The 19,201-nt window shown below is 52.1% G+C and overlaps 1 protein-coding gene across 2 annotated transcripts in view; it reads left to right on the top strand.

The window, feature by feature from the left end:
• Positions 1 to 19,201, top strand: part of ABCG1 (ATP binding cassette subfamily G member 1) — an 81,262-nt gene that overhangs the window by 33,206 nt on the left and 28,855 nt on the right. The gene's annotated exons all lie outside the window — the stretch shown is intronic.

The following is a 19,201-nucleotide window of genomic DNA, read 5'->3' as shown; positions in this document are numbered from 1 at the left end:
CAGTGAAGGTGACTCTGATGTCATTTAGGTTGGAGACATGTTCCCAAGAAAGCTTTAATCACAGAGCAGGTGCGTGGAAGGACAAGGGGCTCCTTCCTGGCCCGGTGACTGTAGGCTGGGGGTCACCCTCCCATTGCCTGGCCTTCTCTGCAACTTCCCAAGCAACCCCCTCTTGGGTTTGGCATTTTGAGGGTTCCCCACTTGGATTGTAACCCCTGTTGGCAACAGGTTTAGGAAAGCCCTCCTCCCTGATGTCATCCCAGGCCAGGTAGTGCTGGGGTGAGTGAGGTTCTGGTGCCTGGGGAAGCTGCTGCTTGAGGACTGACTGGCAAGAAGTTTCATGCCAGCAGCTGCTGCCTGTGTGTTCTGCAGAGCACCTGGCAGGAGTGACCCACCTTCCCAGTCCCGGCATGCCTGGATGCCACGTTAGCATGTAGAGATGGACAAGTTTGGAGCTTCAGGACGCAGTGGGTGAGGTGTCTAATATCCAGATGTTGGCCTTGGGTCAGCTGGTGGTTCAAAGGTTGTTCCCAGGGATTGCACCTGCCTGGCCCTGCATCAAGGGAGGGTCCTTTCAGCCGGAGATGACAGTTGGCAGAGCTGGGGTAAAAGGCAGAAACATAAAAACCAGCTCAGCAACAGCTTCAGCTAAGGCCGATGCCAAGAGCAGATTAGAGCACCAGACCAGAGATGAGCCCGCACCGGCGTGGGGGTAGGATCTCCCCAGCCATCACGTGGGCTGGGGGGCAGCTGGGACCCTGCTTGGTACAATTCAGCAAGATACAGAAGAATGTGCATTCCATCACGTGGGTTCCGTTTTTCTCCTGAATCCTCTGTCAAGAGCCCCTTTGAGGCTTGGTAGAGAAAAACGCCTTCATTTGGCCAGACCCAGCCAGCAGTGGCCATCATGATGCCATTGGACCCCCATGCAAGCAGCCCTTCCAAGAGAGAGAGAGGGGCTTGGAAGGCCTGGTGTGACTCCCGTGACACTCTGGTTCCCAGGGAACCCTAAAGGGAAACTGCATATGAGGGACTCCACTGAGGGACCCCTGGCATCACCATGCCACTGTGCCCCTTGTCTGCATGGTAACTGGGCTTTGAAGGAGATCAGTGGACCTGCCAGCCGTTACTGTTGGGGTTATAAGGAAGTGAGGAAGTCTTATGTGCCTCCTTGGGGTGCCTCAGGGAGACTGAACATTATTTCGCACCGTATTTATTGATGTAACTATTCCCCTTCACTTGTGCTGGCCTGTGCATAGCACAGTTCAAAATATCCGACCCGAGAAGGCAGGAAGGAGACAGCTGCTGTTGCTTAAAGTTAGGGGCACAGATGAGACTCAAGATGAGGAGGCTGGTGAAGGAAAGGGGTGGGGGCAGCGGAGGGATGGAGAAATGGACAGAAGGACGGACAGGGAGTGCTGATGTGAGGGAGACCCCCCCGAACCAGGATGATGCTTCGCGGGGAGGCTCTGAGGAAGAAACAATGAAGAACAGTCCTTGGCTGTGGTCAGGTGACCGTGTTAAAGCCATTAAAGTCCAGCTCAGAGAAGCCACACCAATGGTTGCAGCTTTGCCTGTCGTCCAGCCGTCTTCAGAGCACAGCATCTGTTCGAAATCCAGCAGCAGGTTTTCATAGTCTGACAAATTCAATCAGCTGTTCTCCTGGCGCCAGAGTGGACCTCCTGCCCCAGACTCACTGCGGGGTGGCAGGGAGGGGTGGCCTGGTCTTTGGACACTAGGGGGCAAACGATACTGTCTTCATCTTAGGAGCAGTTCTTGCTCCCTGTGACTTAGAATCCTCGCATGTGTTTTCAGACCCATTTTGATGTTATTAAGCCCAGCTTCCCAGACCTTCTTCCTGTTCTTGTTGTTGGCACAAACCCCCCTTCCTGTTTTAGAAGGTGCAAAAAGCAAGAAGAAAGAGGATTGATCAGCCCGTGGCTTTGCCACATAATGAAAATGGAGGCGGTGGTGAGAAGGCCCTTAGGCATTAGGGGAAAGAAACAGGCAGGGCTGATAGGAAATGTCACTGGGTGTCATGGAATATGGATTTCTATCCTTTCCCTTGAGCTTGCTCTTGAGGAGGGAGGAAGAAGGGTCTGGGAGAACGAGACAGCCTGTTCTGACCAGCAGCCCCTTTCAGCTCTGGGCTGAGATGAATGGGGCGCGAGGGGGAGGGATGGGAGCACAGCGCAGCTGGGCTCACCCTGTCAGTGTTGGCATCCAGACAGAATCACGGCTTTGGGGGGAGAAACTGGGTCCTGCTGTGTAGTTTTCAGATTGAGGTTGATGTGAGACTTAGAGATCGTTTGGCAACCTTATTGGTGCTGTTGGCATAATTCAAATAATGGGAAGGATTTTTTTTTCTTAATTGTTCCAGCCAGGTTTAGAAGCCTGGAAAAAGACCAGTTCTTCTTTTAGAAGTATAAAAATACCGCAGGGATGGAAAATGCTTCATGCCTGACAAGCAGATGTAAATGATTTCCAGTTATATTTCAGTACCTGCGCTGGGGCAGGGCCCCCATTGCTAGTGATCCGATGAACTAGTCAGCCTGTGGGGCACAGTGTGCAGGGGGCGTGTGCGTGCACACAGGATGTGTGCACATGGTGTGTCTGTGCCCGCATGTGATGGTGTGGACATGGTGTGTTTGTGCACGCATGATTGTGCATATATGATGAGCATGTCTGTGTATGGGTGCATGTGTGTGTATGTGATGTGTGTCTGAGCACATGGGGTGAGTGCACACATGTCCGTGTGTGGGTGTGTGTGCATGCGCGTGTGCCTGTGTGCACATGGTGTGTGCATGCCATGGGTGTGTACCGTGGTGTGTGTGCACATGCTGAATGTACAGGGCAGATGCGCTGTCTGAGGGCCCCTTCAGTTGTAATAGGCAGAAGTAGCGCACCAGGAGGCTGCAATGCCGGGTAGAATTTCCACTGTGAACTTTTCTCTTCCCCTCCTGGGGCTGGGATGTTTTCATGGAAATCACAGAGCAGCTCTCAGAGATCGCACTCATTGTTTCTGCTGGTTTTATTTGTGTTGACTTTCCCTTTAATCCACGCTGAAGCCCCTCATCTGTTTAGGGAGGATGTGGCCCTACTTTCAATGGGAATCTGTTCGGTTCTCCTGCTTCGGCCTCTTGGGCTCCTGGGGAACAGCACCCTGAGCACCCTGACCCGTCGTCACCTTCTTAACTGATGAGTTCTACAGAGAATGGGGCTATGGTTGGTAGTCTCTGGGAACTTATGTTATTGGACAAATGTTCACTATGTTTTCTAGCCCATCTCTTTGTGTCCCCAAGGTGAACCAGCTGGAGCGGGGGGCCCTAGAGCAGTAGCAGCCATTGGTGGGAGTCCCTGGGAGTCGGGTGCCTTGACTTGGATCCAGGTGTGCACACTTTCTTTCCGAGGCGCTCTGGGTGAACCCCATGGCCTTCCCAAGCCTCTCCCTGGCCCATGAAACCTGGGCAGGATATACCTCTCTCTTAGGGCTGCTGTGATCATTTAGGCAGATTAACTACGCAGGCACAGGGCTTAACCCTGAAAGGGCCCATAAGTGGTTTCCCATACAGGAAAGATGCTAGCAGTGTAACAGGCAGGACACTTACCTGTCTGCCCTCCTGCCGGGGAGCGGTCTTCCAGCTGCTCCAGTCTACCGAGGGCGGGCCCTCTCTGATGGGGCTCCGGGGCATGGTCAGGAGAGGCCAGTCTGTCTGTGCCACCCACCTCTTGGCCAGACTGTGGTATCTGCACCTGGCCCCTGCTCACACCTTCCCACCAGAGTATCCAGAGGCCGTGAGGGTTCCACACCCTGGCTGGGTATGCTGGCTACAGATGGGTGTGGCGTGCCCTGGGTGATGAGAAATAATGTCACCACAAATATCTCGTCTGCATTCTCTGGGACACCGACCCATGAAGAGACAGCAGTTGTCACAGTTATAACAGGCACAGGTCAGCTCTCGGGTGCTGGGGGCAAGGTTCTAACCAGGCAGCTCTATCTATCTGCTCCTCCCAGAGACTGACATCTTCTTTGCATTCAGGGATCTGGGAGCATTCCAGGAACAGGCTCTGGCTCTTCAGAAATGCTCATGAGCTTAAGGACAAGGTCTTCAATGTTAAACCTTACGTCTAGTCTTCATAGTGGGAGCCCGTGCCCTCCCACTCGCCAGGACCAGTCAGGATTCTTAATTCACACGGGTACGTCCGCACAGCTGTCACTCCCTGAAGCGAAAAGAGACCTCTTGCCAGCATTCTCACATTACTTGCATCTTCCAGCATGCCTTTTGTTGCGATGTTTTGTTTCTAACTGCAATTCCAGCAACACTTTCTACATGCTGGGCTCAACATGAGGCATTTCAAACACAATCTCTTGTTCTGTCTTCACAGACACCGTTAAGGTTAAGTACTCATTTCATGCCCATTACCAGATGAAGAAAACAAATTTTGAAAACTCAAAGAACCTGCCCAAGGTCACACAGCTAATTAGAAGCAGAACTCTAGAGGTGGGATTTGGAAAGTTCAGGGCCCATTGGAATCACCTGGGTGGTGCCCCAGGTCAATTCCATCAAAGCTCCCCAGGAGATTTCAGTCAAGCAATGTGCAGACAACGTTTCGAGAACCCCGCTGGGCTGCAGGCTATGTAGAATATCTGTGGCAGCTGCAGCATCTGCAGCATCTGAGTTATTCTTCTAATTGTGTAGTGCTGTAATAGAGATACAGGACTGGTGAATACACACAGCCTTAGATGTGTACTTGGAGCTCATTTGGCAGTGGGAGTAGACGTGCTGGGGGACATCCCCCTACACCTGAAGCATTCTTATCCTAAAGCATGTTGCTCAGACGGCTGTGTAGTGTGTGGCAGTGACCCTGGGGAAGGACCGAGCTGAGAGGTCCAGACTCCAGCCCGCCTCCTCACTTTTGCTACATTCCCATGATGCTTACCGCCTTCCACAGTGGATGAACTATTCCAGAATTCAGAATGTGTTGAAATGTGTAGCAAAGAAGAACATCGTGCTTGAAGATGTGCTTAAACTGGCCACTGAAATGCATACACAGTCTCAAGAGGTCTCCCTGCACCGTGAGGTACATGCTGGAAAAGGTGTTCTTCAGGAACAGAGTGAAGCTTTGTGAAGATGGAGCATGTCAGGCTCCCTGCAATACCTGATTCCAGCCAGTCAGCACTGGCGTGCACAGGAGATAATCACATGCCTGGTGGCAAGGTGAACACAGACATGACTTGTTCTCCCTGGAACCACTGAGGCATCCCCTCCAGAATGCAGATGCCTTCTCTCCACCTCCTCCTCCACCTCCACCTTCCCTCTCTTTACTCCACTGATGGGCCGTTCCTGGTTTTTATTTTTTTTGAGACAGAGTCTCACTCTTGTCCCCCAGGCTGGAGTGCAGTGGCATAATCTCGGCTCATTGCAACCCCCTACTTCCCCCCCACTCCCAGATACAAGCGATTCTCCTGCCTCAGCCTTTCCAGTAGCTGGGATTACAGGTGCGTGCCACCACACCTGGCTAATCTTTGTATTTTTAGTAGAGACCGGGTTTCTCCTTGTTGGCCAGAATGGTCTCGAACCCCTGATCTCAGGTGGTCCACCTGCTTCAGCCTCCCAAAGTGCTGGGATTACAAGCATGAGCCACAGCACCAGGCCTGTTCCTGGTTTCCATATCTCTGTGCTAACCGGATCAATCTTTTGATGGCCGTAAATTTCACATCCCATGATATTTGCACTAATCCTCATCAGGAGGATAGGAATGTCTGGCTGCATTTCTACCTTGCAGCAAAGAAAATGAAGTGTCAAGAAAATATAGTTCTGGGTGGGTCACTGATGTTTCTAGGACTGGGGACGATGCAGCTGGCTTTGGTGGAGTCTTACCTGGCTCTAGAAATCTGTGAACATTCTGTGCAAAATCTCATCATTAAAAAATTTAAAACATGCATTCATTTAAAAACAGTCAATGGTCTGTGTTTGTTACCTGGCTCTCTATAATTTGCTTGGGGGCACCTATATCTCTTCTTACTGATCATGGTTGGGAACCAACTGAAAATCGTCTACTTGAAATGAAAGACATGCTTCAAATTGAGGGGAAATTCTGCACCATGCTCTGCATGGTGGTAAACTTCAGTCTCGTCTCAATAAAATAACAACCTCCCCACACAAGGAGCTTGGCCAGGGAATCCCCATCTCTGCCCCTGTGTGGGACCCCTTACACCAGGAGTGTCCAATCTTGTTTTCTCTGGGCCACATCAAAGTAAGAAGAATTGTCTTGGGCCGAACATAAAGTACACTAACACTAATGATAGCTGGTGAGCTAAAATACATTTGCAAAAAAATCTTATAATGTTTTAAGAAAGTTTATGGATTTGTGTTGGGCCACATTCAAAGCCATCCTGGGTTGCAAGCGGCCTGTGGGCCGTGGGTTGGACACACTTGCGTTAGACATTTCAGTAGGATCTCAAGCACTCACTTTAGCTACCATTTGGTTGTTGAGAGAAATTCCAGCCACCTGTGACTCACGCCTAATAAAGTCTAGTTCCAGAAAAAGCTTTGGGGAGGTGACTGGTTTTATGATGGGGTAACTGAGGCTGAGATGGGTAGACAGCTTATTGTGGCCACTGTCTAGTCATGAGCAAGGCTGGACAGAGGACTTGGGCTGCCTCGGAACTCCCTCCCCCGCCCACTGCCCCAGGCTGCCTTGGGCTCCTTCTACCGTCCTGCTCTTTCCCGAGGCTCCCACAGAAACTCCAAGGCCAATCATTTTACTTCTTACAGTTCTGAGTGTAGATCTGCTTAATCTGCTCCTTTAGCCACGTTGTGAAAAGTCTACACTGGGGACCTGTTCTAATCAGGCGTTGTGCCCATCGTGCTACCATGGAAGTTGAAGAAGGACGCTGGATTAAAGACTCCTGGCACTGCAGAATGGCAGCTCCATCTCTTCTAGAACAGGACAAGGCGTCCTTCTCAGAGTAACGGGATATTCCATCAATCTGCCCACGCGTGTAGGTTTGCTGGCTGTGACTTTTATCTGCTGTCTGTATAGGAGGAAGGGAAGTTATCTTTCAAGGGAAGTAGGTCCTCTAGAGAGGTGCTGGGAAGCCGGGCAGGCATGAGCAGGTGTGGCCAGGGTGAGGGTGAGTGTCAATTTTTTGTTGCTGCTGTAACAAATTACTACAAACTTGGTGAGTTAACACAACACAAATTTGTTAACTTATGTGAAAGTCATCAGAATCAAAATGGAGTCACTTCTGTCAAAATCTTGACAAATGGAGCCTGGGAAGGCCAAGAAGGGAGTGTTCTCACACATGTATGCCTGATAACAAGAACTATCACAAAAGAGTCTGCAAAAATCACAACCTTGCCCAAAGCCTATCACAAGCACACACACACACACACACACACACACCCCTCTGCAAGGACATCTGCCTGGCAACTGCCTGTCCAAACTTGGGCTGACAGCATTCTTGTTATTATCAACCCTTATAGCCAAGGATAATGGTCTGAAAATAATTATATCATTTCCTCCTGATTTTTCCTTTAACAACCCCCATCTTTCTTCATTTATCTGAATATGCTCACTGTGTTCCTATTGCAACGCTTAATCGCAAATGAATATGATTTTCCCTTAGCCTCTGCTTGTTGTTTAGGTTGACACTTCTGGAGGTCGGAAGTCTAAAATCAAGGTATTAGCCGGGCTGTGTTCCTTCTGGAGGCTTCAAGGAAGAATCTGTTTCCTTGACTTTTCCAGCTTCTTAGAGGCTGCTCATATTCCTGGCCCGTGACCTCCTCCACCTTCACAGCCAGCAGCACACCGACTTCAAATCTCTCTCCATCTGTCTCTGACATCTGCTTCCATTGCCATGTCTCTTAACTACCACCTCTGGCCCTTCTCCCTCCCTCTTTCCCTTATGAAGATCTCTGTGATTATATCAGACCTGCTGGATAGTCCAGGACAATCTCCCCATCTCAAGATTCTTAACTTAATTCCATCTGCTAAGTTCCTTTCACCACATAAGGTAACATACAGGTTCCAGGGACTTGGAGGGGGCATGCCTTGACCCAACGCACTGAGGTAGAGCGTGAGTTCCTCCACCCATTCCTCCACTCTTCCCTTCATCCACTCCGTCCATCCTTCTACCCATCCCTCCGTCTTTCCTTCCATTAATCCTTCCTTCCATCCATTCCTCCACCCTTCCCTTCATTCACCCCATCCATCCTCCCACCCATCTCTACATCCATCCCTCCATTAATTCTTCCCTCCATCCATCCCTCCACCCTTCCCTTCATCCATTCCATCTATCCTCCCACCCATCTCTTCATCCACTCCATCAGCCTCTCCATCATTCCTCCGTTAATCCTTCCTTCCATCCATCCCTCCACCCTTCCCTTCATCCATTCCATCTATCCTCCCACGCATCTCTTCATCCACTCCATCAGCCTCTCCATCATTCCTCCATTAATTCTTCCCTCCACCCATCCCTCCACCCTTCCCTTTATCTACACCATCCATACTACCACCCATTCCTCCTTCTGCCTCTCTATCTATTCCTCTCTCCTTCCTCCCTTCATATCTTCCTCTGTCTCCCTTCATATGCCTTCCATCTCTTCCTCCATCCCTCCCTCCATCCTTCTTTCCATCTCTCCCTCCACCCCTCCCTCCATCCCTTCTTCCACATCCCCCCATCCCTCCTTCCATCTCTTCCTCCATCCCTCCCTCCATCCCTCAATGCATCCCTCTCTCCATCCAGAGTTCACCACACCCTGAGTCTCCAATGCTGTACTCCTGAAACTCACCCTGGGATTTGCAGTTGGGGATTGCCTTGAACATGTTCCCAGTGTACTCGGTTGAGTTTTGGAAACACCCATATCTTCATCCACTCCGTCAGCCTCCCCATCCATCCCTCCATTAATCCTCCTCTAGAGCATTCTACTAGAGAACAGGCAAGGTCAGCCTTCTTCTGGCTGTCAGGGAATCAGGGCACCTGCTGGCAGCTGCTCTAAGACTCAGGATGAGGCCTGCCCCTGCAGGTGGCTCTGAAGGCTGCAGCTCTGGGTGGTGTCCCCAGCAGCAGCTTTGTTCCCTAATTAGGACGGCACAGTGGGTGCCTAGCAGCACCCAGGAGAGAGCTGCTCCAGAGCTTTCCTGATCAGCTGACAAATCAGCCTTCTCATGTGAGGGGAGTTTGAGTCATTCACTCCCAAATTCTGGAGAACCACAGGATTCAGAGCTCCTCGAGGGCATGGTCAACCCTTTCCCTTGTTCCTGGTGGTGATCCAAGCTTGCCTTCCTCAGACCTGCCTCCGTTGTCCTGTTCTCACACCCTGTCTTCCTCCAAGAACACAGGGTGCATCCCCAGCCATAGCTGGATTTCCATCCACCTTGCAAGTGCTCCTGCCTGGGAGGCATGACCGGGTGTGAGAGAGATGACATTGTGTTCCCAGGTGTCGCTGGTGCTGGGCTCAGCTCCAAAGTTCTGCAGCAGAGTCAGCAAAGCACAGCCTGGAGAGCAGACCCATGCTCTGCCTGAGTTTTTAAGTGGTTTCGTTGCAGTGGCCACAGCCCTGCACCTAGAGGTGGCTGCTTTCGCTTCCACTAAACTGGAGAGCTCGCTTAGTGGTTGTGACAGACTGGGTGTCCTGCAAAACCTAAAATATTTGTGATTCAGGTCTTTAGGGGAAAAGGGTGCCAATGTCTGGCCTAGAGGGCTCAAGCCTTGTCATCAGCCTCCATCCAATTGTCCACTCAAGTTGCATTGACTGAGCTCCCTGGCCAGAGTCGTCACGTGGGCCCTCAGACTGTGGAGGCAAATCAAGTGGCATTGCTTTTGAGGAGCTGGCCATGACCTTGTTCCCTAAGTGCCACTGATTTGATAGAAACTGGCAGGATTGCTAGAGCCACGTATTTGCAAACCACTGGGCACTTGCATGCGCACTTAATCCATGCAGTTACTCAGCGATGGGTGTTGACCTGAGGCCAGGCAGCTCACGGATTTGCCACTTGCCACAGGTCACAGTTTAGGGAGAGGCAGAGTCGATGTGTCTTCTCATTAACCCATTGCCTCCTCCCTTAGGATGGAAGAAAGGAAGAGCAGGGGTGACAGAGGCCAGTGGGATAGGGGCGCGGCGGGAGAAAGAAGGCCCCGGCCTGAGCAGCCCGGACGCTCAGCAGCTGTGGGTTGGACCGTGGTGTTGCCTTGGCCTTCCCCTTCCCTCTGGCTTCTTCGGGGCAGTGCAGCATCCTACACGCGGTCAGTGCAAGTGCAGTGAGGGCCCCATCACTTGTGGGTGGTCTCTATCAGTGGCTCAGTCTTGTCAGTGGCTCCGGGGGCAGGAAGGGCCTATGGCTGGGGTTTGCCTGACGACCCTACAGAGGAAGGTGAGGATGCATTGTGTTGCTCCTAAAAGCATTCAGTAGATGCTCACGTCAACCCTGCAGGTGGCGTTGGGCACCCAGCATTTCTAGGACCCAGTATATACCCCAGAGCCGGATGGTGGCCAGACTGGGGCCACAGCCCCTCTCTAGGGGCCTGAGATGCTGAGACCCGTGACGCTGCTGTCCCTGCCAGGGGCTCGTCACCTGTGAAACATGAGCCCGGGTGCCTGAGAGCGGCAGTCTTCCTCCTCAGCTTCCTTCTGCAGGATTTGATTTGGGTTCATTGTAGTTGAAAAGATTTTCAAAAGAGCTCACCAGAGTATCTAAAATCATGTTAGTTAAGGAAGAGAGGAGACGCATGGGAGGTCCCAAACTCCCCAGTGACCCCTCCACCAAACACACAACAACTGGTGGCATTAGAGGTGATGCTGGGGCGGGATGGACATCTTCCTTCCCCTCTCAGTCCCTGAACTCAGTCCCATCCAGTGCCTGCCAAGGAGCCAAGGAGAGGAAACTATTCCTCAGTAGGAAGGAAAGAAAATAGAGGCATCCCAGAAACTGAACAAGGACCCAGAAAGCAAACCCTCCCCCTGTCCCCCATGAGCCCCACAGCTGCGCGCCTCCCTCTCTCCCGTTTTTCCCGTTTTCTGCCCTCTCTCTTTTTCCAGTATGGGGGCGGAAGGGGGGACTCTTGGAGGGAGAGTAAGGCACCCGCACCCCTGGGCAGCTCTGGAGTCCCACTGGCTGCATGTTTACTAAACAGAGGCATTTGTGAGGGGATTTCAGATACCCTGCTGTGCTCAGGCCACAGTGGCTGTGTTTTGATGATTCTGGTTGGAAAGCTGACCTCCTGGACGTGGGGTGAAGGGAGGGCCGGTGAGGGCGGTACTGTCTGCACAGGGTCTTATTCCATGTGAGAGAATGACTCTGGCTGAGAAAACAGACAGGTAGGATAGGAAACTCCATCGAAGACTCCCTGGCCTGGTCAAAGGGGCACAGAATCCACAGACACCTGGGGGAAGCTAGGCCATCTGCCCACCCCATCCTTCCACTGAAACCCCGAGCATTCCTCTGTATATCAGGACTGCCCACTTGTGAGGAGACGCATTAACTGTCCTGTCTGGCCGGGCCCCTTCAGGAAGCTGGCAGGTGAGTGAACAAGACAAGGACAGCAAAACACGCCACGATCTCTGCCCACAGAGCTCTGTAGACACGGGATGGCCTCCTGTCCCGCTGCTTATCCACAGTTAGCTTCATGGCACACTTAACTCCCGGAGAGGTCAGAATGCTGAACTATCAGAGTGGCATTTGACATTTGGACGAGAACAAATCAGGGCCCTGATTCTCTGCGGACGCCCACTTCACCTGGCCCCAGCCCCGCCCAGCACAGGTGGACAACACACCTCTGTTGGTGCTGCTGGGAAACAAAACCCAGTGACTGATCTTCCCCAGGATCTCGAGAAGCAGCCGGCCCCTTTCCAAACCGCAACTTGTTCCATGAAACCTGAGTGAAGCAGTCACTTGCTTATTATTTTCTGCAGGTAACCAGGACTGGGGGCCTAATGGTTCCCAAGGGCTCAGATCCCTTGGCTGCTGGGCAGGGGGCAGGAGAGGATTTCCTCACAGGAAGCGTTAGGGAGTGTGCATTTGCCCGGGAGACACACGCTTCCTCTGGCTGCGAGGAGTCCTGACTGTAAACAGGCTTGAGTCGTCCCTAAAGGATGGGAGACTTTCCCACACCCTGGCAAGAATTCTTTCTTCTGAGGACTTTTTGTGGAATGAAAAATAAATGGAAAGATAAAGGTCAATTGCACAAGTGAAGATCTCTTGGAATGGACATAGGAATTCTTACTGCCGTAGCTTTCAGAGCGTCTCACTGCGTCACTGCTGCGAGCTGCCCACACCTGGGTGGTATTCTTGGCCTTAGGTGACCCACGGGGTTTCTTCTTTATGAGGAGAAAGGGCTGAAATTCCTTCTCATCCTCTGTTCAATATTTCATGCGATATCAGACTAAATGCACAATTCTGGATTGCGCTGACCATATTGATCCAGGTAGCTGCCCGCTGGTAGGAGCAGGGAGGGAGGAAGGGAGGGGCCTGGGAACCCCTCTGTAGGGTCTGGCAGAGGCACTCACGGCCCCGGGTGTAAGAGCCACCTCCAGGTTTGGCAGAAGGGGCTGGAATCTTGGATCTTCTGCTGACCTACCATGTGGCCTTGGGCAGGTCATTAACCCTCTGCAAGCCCTTGTATGTCATCTACAAAAGGTGGAGAAGGACGCAGCACTCACTGGCTGGGAGGCAGAAGCAGAGTGTCAGGAGCAGGCTGGCGCCATATTCACCCCAGTGAGTGCCAGCCTGGCGAGGCCCGTTCTGTGGCTTGTGGCCTCTGCCCAGGCCTGGGCTGGGCTGCCTGAGCTTCTCCCTCAAGGGCACATTTCTACAGAGCGAGGAAAACTGCTCCCAGCCCCAAGCGATGCTGCCATGTCCCCTGATTCTTCGTAAGTGTTGACAGGTATTGAGTCTCTTGGTGAAGCCCTGTGAGCTGACGCAGGAAGTGTAAGCATTCAGTGTCTTCTGCTTCTTGATGGTTTCTGGAAATTCCTTCTAGGCCCAAATCACCTTGTCCCAGGGACTGTCTGGTAAGTGCTGTAGCCAGCCACAGCAGCAGACAGGACTCATGGGATCACTGGGGCGCAATCTCGCATCTAAGAAAGGTCCCTTGATTTTCCCACAGGCAAAGTGATGTTGCCTTGATTTCCGAGGGAGGAAACTGGCTTTTTTATGGTTTGTTTTGGAAAAGTTGTATTTCTCTGTTTAAAAGTCAACACCTTTGGGGGTTTACTTTAGATGTAACAGCAATTATCCCTGAAGTGACAGGAAGAGGCATGAGGGAGCTCCTAGGAGTGCGCCATGTCCAGGTTTTGGGCTGGGGGCTGGGACCCCAGTGTGTTCCATCTGGAAAAGTGTATGAAGCTATGCATTTATGGGCTGCACACTTTTCTGTGTTTTCTACACTTCAGCAACATTTACAGCAAAACGTAATTACTCAGAAGTGAATAACACAGGTGCGTTTCCATTGCCATTGTCTACGGGTTTCCCGATGGCTTCTGTCACGTCCACTTGGGGAGGGGTTTGTGCTCACATAACACAAGCCAGAGGGAGCCAGCGACCCTGTAAAAATGCCTGGAGTAAGTCCATCCTGCCGTTAGACCTCGGGAAGGGCCAGGCTCTGGGCCTGCAGTGGCCTCTAGGCATTCCCTGATGGCTCTGGTCCCAAAGGGGTCTGTCCAGGTAAGAGGGAGGCGTGGGAAGAGACAAGGCCACAGCATTGCCTGAGATGGGGTGCCGCTCTGGGTTCACTTGTGCCAAGAGCCCTTCCTGTCTCATGAGTGCCACAAACATTTCCCTCCAGTAACCAAGTGCAGGCTCCATTCCAGGATCGCGGGGCATGATGATCAAGAAGCTGGTCTTGCTCATGTCCTCATGGAGCTGACATTCTCAGGACCTCCAGGGCAGTGACAGAGCCAGAAGCAGAAAACGATGTGCATCATGTGGTGGCTGTCAGATGCCCGGCTCATCTGGGGTGTCTGGCTTGGGGATGGCCGGCTGGCCTTTAGGAAGAGCAGCTTCGTTCCAACCTTGTCTCCTTATGCTTGTGATCACTGGAATTCAGGACATCTGCATGGGCTGTCTCTGCATCTCTAATATGGCTCATTCTGAGGGAGGGCATAACTCAGGAAACTCTTTAGTATTCACTTAATTTTAAACATTACCAAATGCTTCATCTGAATGGTTTTTAAACATTCGTCCATCTACCCATCCATCTGTCCATCTATCCATCAATCTATCCATCCATCAATCCATCCATCCATCCATCCATCCTTCCATCCATCCATCAATTTATCCATCCATTCATTCATCTATTCATCCATCCATTCATCTGTTCATCTATCCATCCATTCATCCACTCATCCATCCACTCATGTGCCCATCCATCCATCCATCCATCCGTCCATCCATCCATCCATCCATCCATCCATCCATCCATCCAGCAATATCTGAGTATCTGCACTGGACCGGGGCCGAGTGTTTATAGATGGAAAGGTGAAGTTCCTACTTCTCAGAGGATGCTGGCAAAGAGAAGGGGAAGAGCGAGATAGAGAAGGTAGAGAGAAAGACAGAGAAAGGGAGAGAGAGAGGAGAGGGAGGAAGAGGAGAGAAGGAGACAGAGGAGAGAGGGAAGGAGGTGGGGGAGAGATGGCCACATGGGGGAGGGGGAGGACCTGGAGAGGTGGGATAGAGGAGTGCTCTTTGGGGTGCTGGTTTGTGTGCTCTGGGGAGCTCTCTCAGGGTCTTGCCTGGGGCCATGTGCATGGGGAGAGTTGGGTCTTGGGAAGCCTTGACAACAACAGGACTCCATCTCTGGCCTTGAGGCCACAAGCTCACATGGTTTTGCCTGTGGTGGCAGGCAGTGGGTGTCAGGGTGCTAGACTCCCCGGTCAGTCTGGGCCCACACCCCTCCCCTTGAGTACAGTCAGCTCTGAGTGGGCTCCTCGGAGCCACCTTCTTCTGGAGTCTCTATGTGAGGGACTTCGGGGGCTCACCACGTGGGCCCTTTGGCCAGCTCCTCAGAACCAGAGCCAGCTTGTTGGTGCTCGCTTGTTAAGGCCTTATTCCCAAGCGGGACAGCGTCACATCTTTCCACCTCGGTCAGTGGGGTTGCTCTTGGTTTTGCTTTGACAGTGGATTTGTTGTGAATTGCAACATGAAATTCAGCCAAGGTGAGTCTGATGAGGAGGGTTTGGGATCAAGGTGCTGCCACTGCTCCTTTTACAGTGAGTAGCTCCAAAGGACCAGCACTCCCTTGCCCCGTCTCTCCCAAGTATGCACCATCTTAGGAAACGAACTGTAAAAGGGGCAGAGTAGACTTTGTGGGCTATCTTTGGAATGTCCCCTGTTCCTCTCTGATCGTGTAGGTGTGCGGCTCCAGGACAGTCCATCCCCACCCATCGGGAGCTGTCTTCTATCATCCTTAGATCTCTGTGCTCTGGGGATAGCCACGGCGCTGGCACTGCTGGTTGGGCCCTTCGCTAAGCTCCCACATTTTGTGTTAGGGAGCAAGGATTTTCACAGGCTCATAGAGCATTTTCTTCCTTGCTAGGGTCGAGGACACTAGAAATCATCTTCTCCTGTTCCCTGTTTTTACAGATGTTGCCATCAGGACCCCAAGAAGAAACGTAGCCTGCCGGTGTCACTGAGGAAATTAATTCCCAAGCAGGTGTCCGGCGCCTGGGTCCTGCTCAGACCCCAGTCTCTCCTCTGGTTCTCCATGGCCCTCACCTCCCATTTCTTTCCATTTCCCAGCAGGTTCTGGTTGAACTTATGGCTTTTTTTGCTTTAATTGACTATGAATTTATGTCCCCTAAAAAAGAGATTAAGTTGCATCATTTCTTCTTATCAGGCAGTGCCCAGAAACAACATAGCAATTGATAAAGACTTTAGGGTTAGTGCAGGGAAGACTGGGAAACAGGTACTGATTAAAGGTAAGTGGGGAGCGGACCCCTCCTCCCACCCAGGCTCACAGAGGCTGGCTGGGTTCTGTCTGGGTTCTGTCTGGGTCTAATCTGGGTTCCGTCTGGGTCTAATCTGGGTTCTGTTTGGGTCTGATCTGGGCTCTGTCTGGGTCTGGTCTGGGTTCTGTCTGGGTCTGGTCTGGATTCTCTCAGAGTCTGGTCTGGGTTCTTTCTGGGTTCTGTTGTTCTGGTTTGGGTTCTGTGTGGGCCTGGTCTGGATTCTGTCTAGGTCTGGTCTGGTTCCATCTAGGCCTGGTCTGGGTTCTGGCTGGGTCTGGTCTGGGCTCTGGCTAGATTTTCTCTGGATCAGATCTGAGTTCTGTCTGGGTCTGGTCTGGGTTCCGTCTGGATCTGGTCTGGGTTCCGTCTGGGCCTGGTCTGGGTTCCGTCTGGGCCTGGTCTGGGTTCCATCTGGGTCTGGTCTGGGTTCCTTCTGGGCCTGGTCTGGGTTCCGTCTGGGTCTGGTCTGGGTTCCGTCTGGGTCTGGTCTGGGATCTGTCTATGTCTAGTCTGGGTTCTGTCTGGGTCTGGTCTGGGCTCTTTCTGGGTCTGGTCTGGGCTCTGTCTATGTCTGGTCTGGGCTCTGTCTGGGTCTGGTCTGGGTTCTGTCTAGGCCTGGTCTGGGTCTGATCTGAGTTCCATATGGGCCTGGTCTGGGTTCTGTCTGGATTCTCTCTGGGTCTGGTCTGAGCTCTGTCTGGGTCTGGTCTGGGTTCTGTCTAAGTTCTGGTCTGCAGCTCTGGTCTGGTCTGGGTCCTGTCTGAGCTCTGGTCTGGGCTAGCATCTGGCTGTTTCAAATGTTGAAACTAGGCACCCCGCACGGGGCTGAGAGGGCTTCAGTGGCCCTGGCTCTGGTAGTCTGTACTTGTTATCCTGGGTGCTCACGATCCCAGCCAGAAAAACAGTGCAAGACAGTGCACCCTGTGAACGAGAGCCCACAAGGACAGGGAGGCGGGCACATGTCCAGGATGCCAGCAAGCGGGCTGCACAGAACTCAGGGACGGGAAAGTAGGGCAGTGGGGGGTGGGGTGGGATGGTCCCATCTTCCTGTTTCTGTAAGGGGAAGCAAGCACAGGGCTGTGCAGGAGAATGATTTCCTTACATAAATACAGAGGGGTGTGTGTGTGTGTGTGTGTGTGTGTGTGTATGTGTGTGTGTGCGCGTATGTGCGTGCACGCACCCTGGATACTCAGAAAACCCGACTATGATGGGAAGGCTCTGACTGTGCTTCCTCGTCCCCTCAGCCCGGGACTCACTTTTAGACCTGCACAAGGTCACTGTTGCACCGGGCTGTCCCATAGCAGGGCAGACTAATGTCTACTGGACTTTGTTTCCAGAGCCACTTTGAAGATCCTTAAATCCCAAATGCATGTTTTTTTAAAAAAAAAGAAGAAAGAAAACCCAGTTTGTAATATTAGAGCAGCACAGCCCCAAACTGGGTCCTGTGTCCATGGCTGGACCCATAAGGCCCCGTGGAGGGGACCCTGTGGCCTAGTGGCGTGCTCTCTCTGTCTGGTGCATATTCTTGCAATTCCAGTTTGGTGGCTCTCAAGAGCAAGGCCAACCTGAGACCACCTGTCCTGCCTTTCCCATGAGAGGGCCGAATGCTCCCAGCATCTCCACCCTGTCCTGTTTCTGGCGTCCTGGGGGTCGTCACAGCCTGTGTGGGCTTCCTCCAGCCAGGGTGGTGGTCTGGGCCCCACCAGCGGACCCCAGCACTGGGGGTCAGCCCCATGCACTGTCAAAGGTGAGAGCCCAGAGGCTGTGCCCAGCAGGAGAGGTGGGCCCTGTGCTTGATGGAGTGAGAGAGGCTTCTCAGAGCCCAAGGCATGAAGTGCCCTCATGGGTGTCATGACCACGGTCAGTGGATGGCTGCTGGTGAGCACCATGACTGGGCGTCTTCAGGAGGCTCATAACTTTGAGAGGACACAGCCTAAGGGAGGTTCGCTGGGGAGCAGCCCCACTTCCGCCCTGAATAGACAAGAGACACTCATTAGCAGGTACCCAGCATGTAGTGCTTTCTTGGTGATATCATGTGGGTCCCCAGGGGCCTGGATCCCCAAAGTACCCCAGCACTCTGTGGTTGGGGAGCTTGCTCCTGTGGAGGAAGGGTCTCTGTGGTCCCAGCTCTTCCATCTGCCTGTCCACGGAGGGTCACCTGTGGCTCAGCAGAAGAGCTGTTCTTGGGGCCCCCGGCCCTCCTCCGGCCCGGCTCACTTCTTTAGGTCTCAAGTGCTGCGTGTTTGTAAGCACTGTCATCCACAGCCCTGTGGTACCAGCTGGTTCATCTGCAGTTCTGAGCTGCTCTCTGGCCCCAGCCCTTTCTTCCTGTGCTTTCCCCCACCGGGATGGCTCTCCTGGCCCTTCCTGGGGCAACAGCCGCCCTCTCTGTAATGATTTGCAGTGCCAGCGCAGCAAGCTTCCCGGCTGGTTCCACAGCTCTCTTACTCTCCTAAACAAGGCCTTAGGGACTCCACATCCAAATTAAGGTGGCACCTGGTGACAGGTTGGCATTTTCCGGTGTCCTATCTATGAAAGACAGGAAGACAGCAGGGAGCAAACTCCCCTGGGCCAGACTCTCACAAACACATGGGTTTGGGTGCCCAATTGGTGACTGGGAGAAAGTCTAAAACAAGGGACTGGGCCAAGGACCCCATGGGTCCCTGTCTCTTCAGGTCCCTTGAAACGTGTGGGAGCCAAAATTGCATTCACACGATTCTTGATTATATAAGCGTGCATTCTGATCTGATACTGCACTGAGAAGTGCCCCTGGGTTGGGATGCATTATCTATGCACCCAGCTGCTTTTGTTTTATTATTTACAGCACATTTAAACAGTCTATTTGAGAAAACATTAATGTGGCCTTCCTTGGGATGTGTAGCTTCTCCCCTTTTATAAAGCTCTCAGATGGAGACTTGGCAGAAATTCCAAAGCAATTTGGTGTGGCTGCAAAATGACAAACTTTTTAAATTATTAATTGGGGTTAATAATATATTGATTATTTAATTATATGTTGATTATTTATAAATAAATCATATGTACATAATGTATACTTATATAAATATATAAAGCATAAATAAATAATTTGTAGATGCAGTAAGTGAATTATTAATTAATACAGACACGTGTACCATATTGGTGTGGGAGCAAACTGGTAACAGGGCAGCTCCAGGCTGGGTTCGCACACATTGGCTGAGGACCTGGGCAGGTCACCGGGTCCACTGGTCATCGCTCCCTCACTCTGAGATGGG

The sequence above is a fragment of the Sapajus apella genome, unplaced genomic scaffold (genome assembly GCF_009761245.1).
Source record: "Sapajus apella isolate SASKATOON/1434 unplaced genomic scaffold, GSC_monkey_1.0 scaffold8, whole genome shotgun sequence".
NCBI classification, from domain to species: domain Eukaryota; kingdom Metazoa; phylum Chordata; class Mammalia; order Primates; family Cebidae; genus Sapajus; species Sapajus apella.
The sequence above is the reverse complement of the archived record's forward strand: the minus strand, read 5'-3'. Positions and strand labels throughout refer to the sequence as shown.